The 16,071-nt window shown below is 43.7% G+C and overlaps 1 long non-coding RNA gene across 1 annotated transcript in view; it reads left to right on the plus strand.

The window, feature by feature from the left end:
• Positions 1-406: 406 nt before the first annotated feature.
• LOC140069613 (uncharacterized) overlaps positions 407-16,071 on the plus strand; it is a 78,712-nt gene continuing 63,047 nt past the window's right edge. Inside the window, exon 1 of the long non-coding RNA XR_011848822.1 lies at positions 407-701. This is a non-coding gene — a long non-coding RNA (uncharacterized lncRNA). The remainder of the gene's footprint in view (positions 702-16,071) is intronic.

The raw sequence follows: 16,071 nt of genomic DNA on the forward strand, positions 1-16,071 counted from the left end.
AATTTACTGAGGCTGGGGGATGGGGGGGGGGGGCTTGATGACCAAGACAATACCTGCAGGTTCCTCACAGGTTCCCTTTAAATAGTTTGCTTTTATGTGCTTTCTAAAGTAGGTGGAGTTATCTTCAAGATGGCCACCATCTATAACTGCAAGTCCCATGACCCCTCAGTGATCTGATCCCAGTGATGATGTAACAGACTGTCCTGCTATGTTACCATAGTAATCAGGGCCGCATCTGCCATGAGGCAAGATGAAAATCTTGCATCAGGCGGCAGATAGCGGCTCCCCAAGCAGGGCGGCATCCTGATGCACAGACCGACCGTTTCAGCTGTGTGCTTATCACCAGATCCTCCTCCTGTCTCTCACATGATCCTCATCCTCCTTCTGCCTCCTCCCACAACATGCCGGCACCGACTGCAGGAGTGCAGTGAAAGCAGTCAGCAGTACAGCCATCTACTGCAAGTACTTGCCACTCTGACTGCTCCTGACATGAAAGCTGAAGCCAGCACTGCAGTATCTAGCAGCCACTCACATTTGTCATGCTTCCAGAGCATAGGGAAGCTTCTGACAGCAGCCCCTCTCCTCCTCCTCCGATATGGCTGAAGCTTGACAAGTGGGGTTGGAGCTGCAGTCCCAAGTCCGGAGCAAAGGAGTGTGAATAGAAGCCAGTGAAGGTGTGAGACATAGCAGAGAGGCACACTGTAAGTTCCTGCCATGTCTGTTCACTACATGTGGAGGAGAGATCAAGGAATGTTGTAGTTTCACAGCAGCTTATATGTAGTGACTGTAATTTTACTGCTCAGGCCAAAAATATAGTATACAAAATAGCATACACAGAAACAAAAAATCCCCCAATCCATGGTTCTAGTAGTACTTGTTTTTTCCTGATATCTATTGTCTCCCCTGCTGCTTATGAAGTTCCCTATCTCCCCTTCCAGCCATGTTTGTCTTTTCCTCTATTCAGTAGCCTAGTAGTCTTGGTCCCCTGCTCCCTTAATGTATGTTGATTAGGTGGCTTTTGGTACAGATTTTCAATCTGTAAAATCTTTCCCATATCCCTCTCCTATGGGCGCTACTGTGAGACTGCTGTTCCTACTATAGTGCTATGTGCCACTAAAGGAGGTAAAGAGGAGAGTATTTTGCTATGTGCCTTAAATATTTTCCACTTTTGCCACCTTTCAGATTACATAAATATGAGCTGAATACTTCTGCAAGGGTGTTAAAAGAAGAAAATATTTTAGCCATGTGACCAAGAACCTTTTACCATTCTTGCAGATAAATGCATGACAATAATATTTTCCTCCTTCCACATTGCAGAAAGCCACAACGCTGGAATATGAAAATATTCCTGCTATTCAGCTATTTGCTAGGGTAGTAAGACTACTTACTTCAAATAGTTTGCACTTTTGATCCTAGCCCATCATTGCAGATAGCCATACAGACCAGGGCCGGATTAAGGTTGGTGGGGGCCCCTGGGCGCAAAATCTGGTGGAGGCCCCCACTGAGTGCAGCGTGTATACATGTCCTCCTGCTCACTATCCACTAACCCCGCAGTAACACAGCTACATACAGCCGCCTCGCCCCCAGTAACACAGCTACATACAGCCGCCTCGCCCCCAGTAACACAGCTACGTACAGCCGCCTCGCCCCCAGTAACACAGCTACGTACAGCCGCCTCGCCCCCAGTAACACAGCTACGTACAGCCGCCTCGCCCCCAGTAACACAGCTACGTACAGCCGCCTCGCCCCCAGTAACACAGCTACGTACAGCCGCCTCGCCCCCAGTAACACAGCTACGTACAGCCGCTTTGCCCCCAGTAACACAGCTACGTACACCCGCCTCGCCCCCAGTAACACAGCTACGTACAGCCGCCTCGCCCCCAGTAACACAGCTACGTACAGCCGCCTCGCCCCCAGTAACACAGCTACGTACAGCCGCCTCGCCCCCAGTAACACAGCTACGTACAGCCGCCTCGCCCCCAGTAACACAGCTACGTACAGCCGCCTCGCCCCCAGTAACACAGCTACGTACAGCCGCCTCGCCCCCAGTAACACATCTTTATATCTACCTTCACCCCTACCAGATTTGCAGTCCCATTTAACATACACCTCAGCCCGCACCAGACATGCAGTCCCGCAGTTTATACAATTACACACATTTATACACTGATATATACACACATAAAGTTCTACACTCGTATGCTTGCACCCATATATATACACAAGTATACACACACATTTATGTACCCATATACATTTATACACTAATACACAGAGTATACACAAACTCATAAAGTATATACACACATACAGTATATACACATCACACATACTGCATACACATTATATACTATATATATATATATATATATACAGTATACACTGACTACATATACACATACATGCAGTATAAAAACACCATATACACACATGCTGCATATACATACAGAATATACCCACATACAGCAAATACACACACATTCAGTATATACAGCATTTTCTCACACACACACACATTCCGTATACAGAGCATATACATACATACCACATACACAGCATATAAACATAAATCATATTTATATATGAATAAATACAGTATATACATATATAGACAGTAGATGCGTATAGACAGTAGATTCGTATATACACAGTATGTGTGTGTATATATATTATATATATATATATATATATATATATATATATATATACAGGAGATGCCTATATACACATATAGACATTAGATGCATATATACATATATACACATATAGACAGTAGATGCATATATACACATATACACACAGTATATACACTGTATATACATATATACACAGAATATACATCTTATATACACACAGATAAATACATAATGTAATGTATACTTATCCTTTTAGGGTGACCGGCAGTCGCGTGAGGCGGGTGTTCGGGGTGGGGGGGTTCTTCCAGTTGCTTGTTCGGACGGGAGGGGGGGGGGCGGCTGCCTGTTCGGACGGGGGGGGGGCTAGCGGAGGAAGGCCACTTGTTCCAGGGGGGAGGGAGAGCGAAGGTCGGACGTTTGTTCCGGGAAGGGAGGGGGGGGAGGCGCTTTATCGGAGGACGGCCGCTGTTTCCGCCGGGGGGGAGGAGCGGAAGAGAGCGGAGGACGGCCGCTTGTTCGAGGGGGGGAGGATGTTGCAGAGGACGTCTGCTCTCCTCCGCCGGGGGGGAGGAGCGGAGGACGGCTGCTTGTTGGGGGGGGGGGGGGTGGAGGACGGCCGCTTTTTCCGCCGGGGCGGAGGACGGGCGCTCGTTTCGGGGGGGGGGGGGGAGTTGTGGAGGACGGACGCTTGCTCCGGTGGGGGGGGGGGATGGAGGAAGCCCGCTTGTTCCGCCGGGGGTGAGGAGCGGAGTACGGCCACTTGTTCTGGCGGGAGGGGGGTTGGGGAGCGGAGGACGGACGCTTGTTCAGGCGGGGGAGGAGGGAGGCGGGGTTGCGAGCGGGCGGGAAGGCCTGGCCATGCAGCGGGATGGACGGGCAGGGAGATGGGAACCTGTGCCGGGGGGCGGACGGCTCGGCCATGCACCTGAAGGGCGGGCGGGGAGGCGGTAACTTGTGCCTGGGGGCGGACGGCTCGGCGATGCAGGGGGATATGCGGGGAGGCGGTCACCTGTGCCGGGGGCCGGGCGGACGGCTCAGGGAGGTGGCGGCTGAGGAGGGAGGTGGCAGCTGAGGAGTCAGGGCCCGGGGGCGCGATCTGGTGGGGGCCCCCTGGGGGGGGGCAAGATGGTGGGGGCCCCCGGGCTCTAGCCCTGTGAGCCCCGCCTATAATCCGGCCCTGATACAGACAACAAAAAACAAACAATAATTTAATGAAGGGGTGCTATATAATATACCTACCCTTTTGCTGCCAAGAACGCATCTCTTACACCCTGACATGGTGGCTCCTCTGTAGCCAGGGACGTGTCTAACAAATCCTGGATATTGAGACCCAAAACATTTGATTTGTAGCACCTAGAAACACAGTCTTAGGCTACATTCACACTGCCGTATGGAGGACGTGCGGCACCGTACCGCTCCATACCCGGGAAAAAGATAGGACCTGTCCTATCTTTTCCTATAATACGGCGCCGTGCGCCATTACTTCCTATGGAGAGGGGCGGGGGTGATATGCGCTCACCTCCTCCTCCTCTCCCCGTGCACTGCCGTTACCTGCTACGCTACGATGCGCTACGGGCGGGCAACGGCAGTGTGAATATAGCCTTAGTGTCATCTGAAAGAAGAGTTGTGTTTAAAGAAGTTTTGTTTCTTTGTGCAGGAGAATAGGAGACATGTACCGTTATATTTACATTCAGCAATTTGATCTTCATATACCGACCCCATTTGCAACTGTCACTTCAACTGCTAATATCTCCAGTTCTGTGGCACTTACACATTACAATCCTTGTGTGGACTCTTATCTTTGACAACACTTATGTTCAGGTTATTAACTCCATGCTACCCAAAATAATCAGAGAGCACACCTGCACTTGTTTGGGATCTTTTACTTTCAGTAATGGAGCGCGCAATAAGCTCTCTGCTGCTGCAATATTTCCTGCACAGAGTGGGGGAGTGGCTTGGGGCGTAATTTCCATTTTCGCCTCAGGCAGCAAATAGGCTAGAATCGGCCCTGATAGTAATGATCACTGCACATTACCTCACTGAGATATGCCTCAGCACCACACTGACCATACGGAAAACACTGCAACCAACCAACTACAGCCAAACTTAGTGCTGATCACATGACCTGCCCAGACAGGTGCAGGACACCTGCTGTGGACATGTGACCAGTGGCCATCTTCTGTCCTGCGTCTCCAGAGGGACAAAAGCAATGGACTGATTAAAGGGCTAGTGGTACCGTATTTAAATTTTTGATTACAGTCTATGTCCACAGCATTTTTGTGCTAAGGGGAGCAAAATTTTAAATAACAACTAGTTACATATTATCTTATATTTTAAGGACACATTTGAATGTAAAATACTGGAATACCCCTTTAATTTCTTATGTGACTTGATACTCCCACTGTTTTCCTGGTTCATTATGTGGTCCTGTTCATACTATGTTTTGTATACTTTTATGTATCCTTTTATTGATTTTATGAATTATATATAAAGAGTTGAATAATGGAGGACAGGGCCGAATTGTTAGTGTGGGGTGTCCATTCTGCAAAAGCAATTCATCTGTGATTGTAAAAGTGAAAGTAAGATATTTCAGAACACTTTCCCTTTTTACCATTTTATATTACTTTCTTGACCTTTCTTTTTCGACATCCATCACCAGCAGCAATACTTTGCTGTCAGTCCCTCTAGTAAGAATTTAGGTTAGAAAATGAAAGTACTCATATGGTCAAAATTAAACCTCGCCTAGAGTTGCCACTATACCAGTATTCTACCAGAGAGGACCGTTTTTCAGCCACATTTAGAGTCTAATATGATTATGCGTCCTCAACTACGAGATGAATTTCACTGACCTACTACAGTGCAGAGAAGGGGATTCCATGCATCATAATAATCTATGGAGTCCTGTCCACGGCGCCGTGGTTGGTCTGTGAAAAACCTACAACACAATGGGGCAGATTTACTTACCCGGTCCGTTCGCGATCCAGCGGCGCGTTCTCTGCGGTGGATTCGGGTCCGGCCGGGATTCACTAAGGTAGTTCCTCCGCCGTCCACCAGGTGGCGCTGCTGCGCTGAAGTTTCCCGGAGGCGCGCTGGAATGCCCTGAAATTCACTGGCCTGTACCTGGTGAAGGTAAGTGTAATTTTCGCGACACATTTTTTTTCTTAAATGCGGCGGTTTTTCCGAATCCGTCAGGTTTTCGTTCGGCCACGCCCCCCGATTTCCATCGCGTGCATGCCAGCGTCGATGCGCCACAATCCGATCGTGTGCGCCAAAATCCCGGGGCAATTCAGGTACAATCGGCGCAAATCAGAAATATTCGGGTAACACGCTGGGAAAACGCGAATCGGGCCCTTAGTAAATGACCCCCATTGTGTTTACAAAGGGGACTGCCGTAACCCCTCACATAATTCTACTCATCAAATGTTTACACCATTCCTTTTTTTACTATCAAAAATTCTAAGATCCATCACGGATAAGGCGGTAACCATGTCCCATAGACTGAACGCTAATCAATAAGGTATAACCTGCAATGATTCACGCGGCATATGATCACGTCACACCATACTCATACACATGTTGTGCAGTGTTTTTATTGACATGTTACAATTTGCAACCAATATGCTGAATTTATAACTTACTTTATCTGTCCTCAAAATAGGGAGAGGATGTGAACCCCACAGGCGTTTATTTCTTTTCCCTTATATTATGCTCCATCACTTAATTGTTATTTTAGCAAAGCAGAAGAATGGGCAAGAACTGAACCCGTCACTGACATGCACTTCCTGTCTCTGTCTTAACACACAGGAAATGCCTGTGCAGCCAATCAGATTGCAATGATCAGCTGTAAGGTGTCTGTAATGAAGCTTTATTGATAATTCTTGGTCCCATAACAGCAAAAAATTTTGAAACTCCAATTGTCACTGGGGCAAAAAAATATTTTTGTCTGGATCTACAATGATAAAATGTACAGTTTTAACTTACATACAAATTTAACTTAAGAACAAACCTATGGAACTTATCTTGTATGTAACCCGGGGACTGCCTGTACTATGCTCATCATGTTAGTGAAAAACACTATCTATTCAAGATTCTACAAATTAAATATCACATTATGTTTTTTTTTTTTGTGAAGAAAAAAAAATAATTGCACTTTTGTTAACCAAACATTTAACCAGGCGTGGGTGTGAACAGGAAGGCGGATGGTTAATCTTGAATGGAAACTTAATTCAAGTTTATATTCAGAATAATTTCCTACTCCCACCTCTGTGAGAGTCCCCACTTAGAAATCTCTGTCTACTATGAATAAGATGGGTGGGTCAGGGATCCCCCCTGAAGTGGTGGAAAATAACCATCTTTATTTGGAATCTCCCCTCCCCTACTGTAACCCAAGCGTCTGCAGCTTGGCAGCCTTCCCCAGACTGGATGATGTAGTCGCTCTAAATACCCAAGTGACCTAGTGCCAACCCGGCAGAGCAATGTTTCATCTGATCATGTTACACAGATGATGCTTTGTAGATGTCAGGGGGAAAATATCACTTGTAGGATAGTCATTGAGAAGTGATAACCTTTGTTTAACTGAGATAGGGATTGGAGAAATAACATTTCTACATCAGTTTTCCATCGTAATGGCCAAATGTGATAAGTAACTGTTGGTCATATAAGCTATTCCTTTGTACTTCCCCATACACATGCATGCTTGGCCTCCATGCATATGCTAAATGGGGAGAGGGAAGTAAGAGAGCTTTGTTGGTGGCTCATCTGTTTGGGCACATTATCCAATATGTCTCCTCTGACATAGATCCCACAGAAATCAGAAGGATCTCCGAGCATTATTATAATACTGTGGGAATAAAGCATTATTCATTTTCCTTTGTCGTCAGGCATGATGTATTTTTATAGTGTAAATCTAGGAAACGGTCATAAAATTCCCTACATCCTGAAGTCTGTGTATGTAAATTACTAAACATCTCCATGTGACTGCAAACATACGTCATGGAGCAGTTCCCAGAATAAAATGTATTCACAGCACAAGTCCTTCCGTCCTAAAGTAATTCTAACTGGTTCTGACCTCCAACATTTCCCCAGCTTCACACTGGACATATAAATACATAATCAGGACTGGAATTTTCTTATATCTTACATAGCTTTTGGATTTTAATAGGCTATTAATTCCTTTTTCATAGCTTTCTTTTTACTTGCCAATTACAGGCAGTCCCCGGGAGATGAATAAGGTTCTGTAGGTTTGTTCTCAAGTTGAATTTGTATATAAGTCGGAAAAAGGTTTATTTTGTAAGTGTTCCTACTGTATAGTTCATGATGTAAAGTAACGGTCCTGCCAGATTCCTGACATCAAACATCTTTATTTGGGTAAAATCACCGAATACAATAGTAGTATAGAACATCAACGCGTTTCAAGTGGAACGCCCGTATGTCATGATTAAGGGCGGGCGTTCCGCTTAAAACGCGTTGACGTTCTATACTACTATGGATTGTTATTGGTGACCCAAATAAAAATGTTTGATGTTGGGAATCTGGCTGGACCCCCACTTTATTTCATGAATTCTACATACCTTGGCAAAAAGGTGGCCCATGCCTGATCAGACACACATGGCGTAACAAGGGTGAGCTGACGTTTTTCCATATGTTTCTACTGTAAAGCCAAATTTTTTGTCCGTGACAATTGTTTTTTGTACATTGGAAGTGCCAGTTGCACAATTTTACTTTGCCTGTGAATCGGTAGCATGGAGGGGCTCTGGTAATGCCCCTCAGAGCCCTTCAGGTTCTTTAACATAATTTTAAAAGTTGATTTCAGAAGGTAGGAAGACATGGATAACAAATATTATAAGATTACCACAGTCACAGTGCCTGTGCGTTCACAAATTCAGTTTTTCAGATGCAGTTTTTGATGCAAAAACCAGGAGTGGATGTGAAAATAAAGGAGGAGCAGCGCTTCTTAATGATAATCCTCACCCATTATGATCCACACCTGCTTTTAGTTTCAAAAACTGCATCTGTAAAAGTGAACATGTGAACGCGCCATCAGTGTCCCTGGTTTATCATGCTTGATTTTGATGGTAATTTCCCTTTAAAGGATACATAGTGGGTTATTTATCATTAGGCAGGCTCATTGAAACATGCAGGGGGTGCCAGATTCTTGATTTATGGCGCCCGTTCATCAGAAATCCAACAGAGTGCACCAACTTTTCTTTGGTGCACCTTTAACATGGAGCGCACCACTTTGTTGAACTCTACATTATAAATGTGGTGCACGGTCCGACTGTGCACAGGAACGCCCCTTTATGTGCTGAAATTTGTGTCGGGTGCGTCACATATGAGTCGCAGACACTTCTTAAATGTACAAAGTCTGACAGAAAACTGGTGCAGGGGCTTTAAGAAATGTGGCCCTATGGATGACACCACATATGGCGTTATTTTGTCCGTTTTAAAGTATGCGTTTTCAGTCTGTTAAAAACGCTTGCGTTTTTAAAACACATCTGTTTTTGGCCGTTTTTGACCATTTTTCCCGATTATCTTAACAAACAGGTTCTAAGCAGCCAAACACATAATAAACTATCAAAAACTGAGGCGTTTTAAAAATGAATGCATTTTTAAATGGACTGAAAACGCATACTCTAAAACGGACCAAAATCGCTACGTGTGGCACTATGAGGCTTATTTACTAAGGGTCCGCAGTCGCACTTTAGTTGGACTTTCCAAGGTTTTTGGGTCTTGCACGGCTGTGACAGATATTTAACAGGGGATTGTGATGCACGCAATAGGATTTTGTCGCAGCTGCACTGGCTTTCATGCGACAGAAATCAGGGGTCATGTCGTGGGATTTAAATTTCCAATTGTGTCGCAAGATCAAGCACCACGTAGAAGATGGTCAACTCCATTGGACCTGAGTGGGGAAGCGACACATGCAGGATATTGGGCGCACAATCTTAGTGAATCGCGGTTGAGTGCATTATCATCGGACAATGTACTTTCTGTGAAATCCTCCGGACAGGTAAGTAAATGTGCCCCTTTGTCTGTTTTTGGAGTTCTGCTGCCCATTAAATTCATTGAAGTTGCTTTGACCCTTTAATAAATGTCCATTTGCTCTAATTTTCTTTTTTTCAAAAAGTCCCAAAAAAGTTTCTAAATGCTTAAAAAGTTCCAGCACATACACCAGCAGGGCACTTTTTATGCAGCTTTTTGTGCAAGTCCGAAGTCATGAATCTGGCTTTGGCATTAAACTAGCAGTAGTTCTGTGTTTACACCAAATTACTGAAGAGGTGGAAATAGCCCTGTGAGACTTTCTAGCATTGAAAAGTCCCAAAATACCTCAATGTGACTTTTTGGAGACTTTTGTTACGCAAAAAAAAAAACCTAGCAAAACCAATAATGAATAACCCCCATAGTCTGTAAGTACAGTAATACACTGACCTGTAGCCATCAATAGCAATAGAACAGGGCCTGCTGTATACAGATCTTTTAGTCTTTTACACTCTTGTTTCAACTTGTGTAATTTTCTTCATGTAATACATTAATAGCCTCTGGATCTTCTTTTTTAATTTCTTTCTCAAAACAGCCACTTCCTGCTCATTTGATAGTGGCCGATTTTCATTATTAATCAGAACAGTACAGTGTTCTACAAATCAGTGTAATTTCTCTTTCGTTACTACTGGGTAGATGGAGATCCCTCATAAAAAAAAGTTATATTCTACAAACCCATTTTCAATAAAAATGTATAGTACATTTCAACCCAATTACAAAGAAGTAGACAAATCAATAGAGCAAAGTCAAATGCAGCTCTGCACCCAAGGGAGTGTTTTCTATGGGCTACTGCACCCGTGGCTGTGGTTTCTATGGTCCTGTGTATGAGCCGATGCTTGGGCTACAAATTATAGAGCAGGTCCTATTCCTGCCTATTTTTGCAACTAGAGAAGTCTTTCCTACTGTTGTTGGTGCACAAGCGGACCTCACATCCCGATGACAAACATGCCGCAAACAGCCAGGATTACCAGGGTTCCCCAATGTTTAGATATGATCAATGTTGCATTGTGATCATCATATTCTCAATGGTCTAGTTTAACATATGTGGGTTGTTCAAAAATGGATAATCCCTCTAAATTAGTTTTCCTGGGAAACAAGTGAGGTCCTATCCACAGGACAGGGCCTAAGTTGCTGATCGGTTGGGGTCTTAGTGATGAGACTGCCACTGATCACGAGAACAGGCGGTCCGATGGGGTTCACAGCGCTCGCCAATCTCTGTCAGCTCCATAGAGATGAATAGAGCAGAACGGTGATGTGCGGCCCTCTGCTCCGCTCATCTCTGGGAGTGACGAGGGGTCTGACAGAGGTACCTCAGACCCAGTGGGGTAACTAGAAGCTGATGGGCCCCAGTGCAAATTCTGTGCCAGGCCCCCGACTATAATGTATGGTTTATAGTAACAGTCTTCTCATATGGGAAAGTGACAACATAAGGGCCCCCTAAACCTCTTAGGCCCTCGTGCGATTGCAACCTCTGCATCCCCTCGCCCCTGCACAGACCCCATTGGACCCCCCGTTCTCTTGATCATCACTGAGACCCCCACCAATCAGTTAGGCACTAACTTTATTCCTAGGAAAACACCTTTTTAATGTAATAAAATCTCCTGAAATAGAACAACTCTAGAAATTGCAATCATTATAGTTTTATTGGGCATCCAGTAATTGAAGACAAACATAAAATGGACCTATTATATACATATAATAATATGTGTGAAAAAAAGTGATAACATAGAAATGGATTCATTGCATCAATAGGGATAAAGCACGTATCGAGTTCCAGAGTCTTTTTAACAGTTGCAAAAATGTTAAAACAGGAAGGTTTACTCAGACAGAAGTGGAATTGTAGGGAAATCCCACCGCTCAACAATATGTGCTGGTATTAGAGTTACATCCCTGCCCCCGCAAGCTCGTGCATCTTTGGGATTTTCCACATTTTTCCAGAATAATTCCACAGGCAACAATTACGAACCCTGAATGTACAAATAATTATATACATCTTGTGTTTCTGCAGGGAGGGAGGTCAAGAGCAGACACAATGGAAGACTGTTCACTTATGATTAGGGAGGCAGTTATTTAGTATATGTTATCAGTAGTGGGTTATAATATAAGCAGTAGCCCGGGGCACAAGCTTTCTAGGGGGCCCATGGCCACCCAAACACTCAACTAAATTTTATACTAACAAGGACCTTCACCCATGAACTCCTCATACATCTGTTCCTGCTCACAATACACAAGGGCCATTTCAGGACCTTTGAAGGTCCTCTAAAGGTCCTGAAACCACAAATTTAAAGCAGACAGAAGAGACACATCCTCCATTCCCGAAGACACTTGATTCAAGTACCATACATAGGAAGTCAATTCCAGACTTATAGGGGCTATAATATTCATAAACCCAGGGCACATGGCGGTCTTTTCCGCCCCTGTATGTTATGCATCTGTATACACATTGAAGAGAGTGACTGAGGTCCATGCAAGTCCATTTCCCTGAGTTATGAATACTGAAGACTGATAGCAAGTAAAATCGCTTTTCACTCCTAGGTGCGGGCAGAGTCTACCAATAGGGTAGATGCATACTGCAGTATTAAAGGGGATGTTACAGAAATACAACCCCTTTCAGAATACAGCACAGGATTTTGCAGCAGGACACCGTGGGCAGAAGGCTTTTCCCATTCTGCATCTGACCATCCAGTATCAGCCACTATGGCTGATACTTGACAATGCGACCCTCATTTTGATCTCCTAGAAGAGGTTATTAAGCAGGGGACCCCTAAACTATGTTGTTTATATGTCATATAATACAAGTAGATTGTGTATGACCCAATCTGGGCCATTCAGAAATTAGTGTTTTTGGTGCACGGTAATTTACGCAGGTATGTTAGATTGTTGCGCAAGGGTTTTATGAATTGACGCATGACCGAAAAGGGTCTGAACTGACTCCACATTCATGAGGGTGAAATAGAACCTGTTAGATCAACTTTTAGTTTGTCTATAGGTTCGGCAAAAATTGTGCCGAAAAAAGTGTCCGGAACCTAGTAGTGCAGGAAAAGTGTCAAGATTACTAAGTTGTACCCAAACTGAGCGCCCAAAAAAATAAAAGAGTGAGCAAAAGGAGCAATATTGGGGCTCATTTACTAAGGGTCCGCGGTCCGCACTATCGTCGGAATATCCGATGAATTCCGATGTGCACCGCATTTAGAAGGGGTTTTTGGCGCATGCGATCGGATTTTGGCGTATTGGCACCGGCTTTCACGCGACACAAATCGGGGGGGCGGGCCGTCAGACGAACCGACGGATTCGGACAACACGCAGGATTTAACATTTTAATTGTGTCGCAATATCAAGCACTTACATGCACCGGGAAGAAGGTAAGCTCTGGCGGACCTGAGCGGGGAAGAGTCAGATGCAGGAAATCGGGCGCACTAGCTACGTAAATCATGCCACAACGCAGGATCGTCGGACAGTCTGGATAAGGGATAGCGCGGAGGACGGGTAAGTAAATGTGCCCCGTTGTGGGGCCAAAACTTCATAAATATGCCGCACAAGGCACAGCAAGAGCCAGAAAAGAGCAAGAGCCAGTCAAAAGCTGTCGGAAAAGCCACCAATGGTCGTGAAGGCGTTGTGCTACACGTATGGATTATGTAGAGGAAAAGCAAAAGAAAAGAAAACTAGAAACTAAATCAGATTATTGCACAACTCACAACCTCTTTGTTTTTCTGCTGTAATAATTCACATACTCTGTGTTACAGCCGGGTGTAAGTGATACCGTGGCAGGGTGTAAAAATCTTACAGTGGGCGGAGAGGGTGTTAATGGAGTTTTAGGCACTTGTAAATCCCTGCTGTGCCTGTCTATGCAGGTGATGTGGATGTAATCTTATCATGCTGAGTTGTAATTGTAATGTGCAGAAGATTTGAACGGGTTTACAAATCCCCAGACTTTCTGTATCACCTTCTTGTTTCCATTATAGAAGATAGGAATTTCCCGTCTCCTTCCCTGCACCAACCCCCTAACAATCACTATAAAGTTACATATCTGGAGGTTTTGGCTTTGGAGGACTGTGGCTTTTCTTAAAAAAAAGGAAAAACAATAGGTTTCTACTAATTTAATGGTTAAAACTTGTAAGAAATGAACCAACCAAATTGTATACATATCTTTCTTTTACTAAAAGGTATTCTTTTATTAAATGATGAGGAGTTTTTTTCTGTACCATGCCCTAATATTGCTGTGTGCATTATCAATTACACAAGTGCATTCGCTGTGACATCACATTATTATCCTACTGTACATTTATTAGCTGTGATGACATCCCTCTTGCTCTTGTAAGGAACAATGAAAACATTGCTATTTGATAATGCACACAGTGGTGTCAGAGCTAATAGATAATGCACAGAGTTATGGTACAGCAAATAGACAATGGTGACATATAGTTGATAGATAATGATAGGCAATGGTGATGTATAGTTGATAGATAATGATAGACAATGGTGGTGTATAGTTACTAGATGCTGACATAGTTCATAGATAATGCACACTGTGATGTCTGAAGTATAGATATTACACACTGTGATGTCATCATTATAGATTATGCCCACAGTGATTACATAGGTAAAGTATAATACACATTTGATATCAGAGCTTATAGATAATGCAAACAGTAATGACATAGCTAGTAGATAATGATGACATACATACGGTAGTTAACATATAATGTATTGTACAGTGATGGTGCATCAAATAGACAATGATGACACACATAGTTCATAGATAATGCACACTGTGATGTCATAATTATAGATAATGCACTTAGAGAGTACATAGGTGAAATATACTGCACATTGTGATGTCAGAGCTTAGAGAGATAATGCACATAGTGATGGCATAGCTTGTAGATAATGCACACAGTGATGGCATAGCTTATAGATAATGCACACTGTGATGGTATAGCTAATATGTTATGCACACAGTGATGTCATACTTATAGATAATGCACACTGTGATGGTATAGTTAATATGTTATGCACACAGTGATGTCATACTTACAGGTAATGCACACAGTGATGTCATACTTATAGATAATGCACACTGTGATGGTATAGTTAATATGTTATGCACACAGTGATGTCATACTTATAGATAATGCACACTGTGATGGTATAGCTAATATGTTATGCACACAGTGATGTCATACTTATAGGTAATGCACACAGTGATGTCATACTTATAGATAATGCACACGCTGATGTCATAGCTAATAGATAATGTAGACAGCTATATCAATGAAGAAGAATAATGCCTAAAAAGGGATTCACAATATGGTTTTGTAAAACATCATTAAATATCATCACACCACAGTTTTTGCAGAAGTGTGGCCTAATACTGTACATCCTATGTCACTACTGCACCTGATCAGTCTATATTTTCTAGCTGTAACAAATATGACATTCCTGAATTTTACATGCATTTCTATGTAAAAGCATCTGGCGTTATACCTAAAATTTACATATATATAAAGAGAATTGAGAAATCCTACAGTGGTGAAAAAATACCTACCAATACTCTGTGAAATGTTAGAAAATTTAGGCCATGGTTTCATTTCTCTGATAACAGGATGCAAGGTCCTCTTTTACCACCAAAATGTGACCATAAAAATTCATTACTATTAATAGGGTAAACAATACACTTTTACACAGAGCTGCATTATAATTAATTGCTTTATACAGTAATATATACAAATGCAGTATATCAACTATGTATAATATAAAGGAACACGGTCACCCGCCTTATGTATCTAGTGTTGATGTTGAGATATTGGGGCACATTTACTAAGGGTCCGCGGAACGCATTTCCGGCAGGTTTCCTGACTATTTCTGATTTGCGCCGCATTTAACAGGGGTTTTTGGCGCACACGATCGTATTTTGCCGCAATTTTGGTGCCGAATTTCATGCAACACAAATCGGGGGGCGTGGCTGACTGATTCGGACTAAGCACAGGATTTAAAATTCAAATTGTGCCGTAAGACATGCACTCACATACACCGGGAAGAAGATGGTGAACTCCGGTGGACCTGAGTGGGGAAGCGACACATGCAGGATATTGGGCGCACAATCTTGGTGAATCGTGCCGGACTTCATCCTCGTCGGACCGTCCGGATGGGGGATCGCGACAGGACCGGGTAAGTAAATGTGCCCCATTGTTCTCTTCTCTAATCTACAGCTAAAATAAAAAACTAAGAAAGATAGATGGCAGTTCATCACAGGAGTTTATGTCCCTAATTAATGACCTACACAGTAGTGGATTATAAGTTTGGGTGGCAGGGGCCAAGCCTTCTAGAGGGGACCCAAGCCTTCTAGAGGGGGCCCATGGCCAAACCACCCACCAAATTTTATCCAGCAACCAGGCAG

This window comes from Engystomops pustulosus, chromosome 7 (assembly GCF_040894005.1).
Source record: "Engystomops pustulosus chromosome 7, aEngPut4.maternal, whole genome shotgun sequence".
Classification (NCBI taxonomy): Eukaryota; Metazoa; Chordata; class Amphibia; order Anura; family Leptodactylidae; genus Engystomops; species Engystomops pustulosus.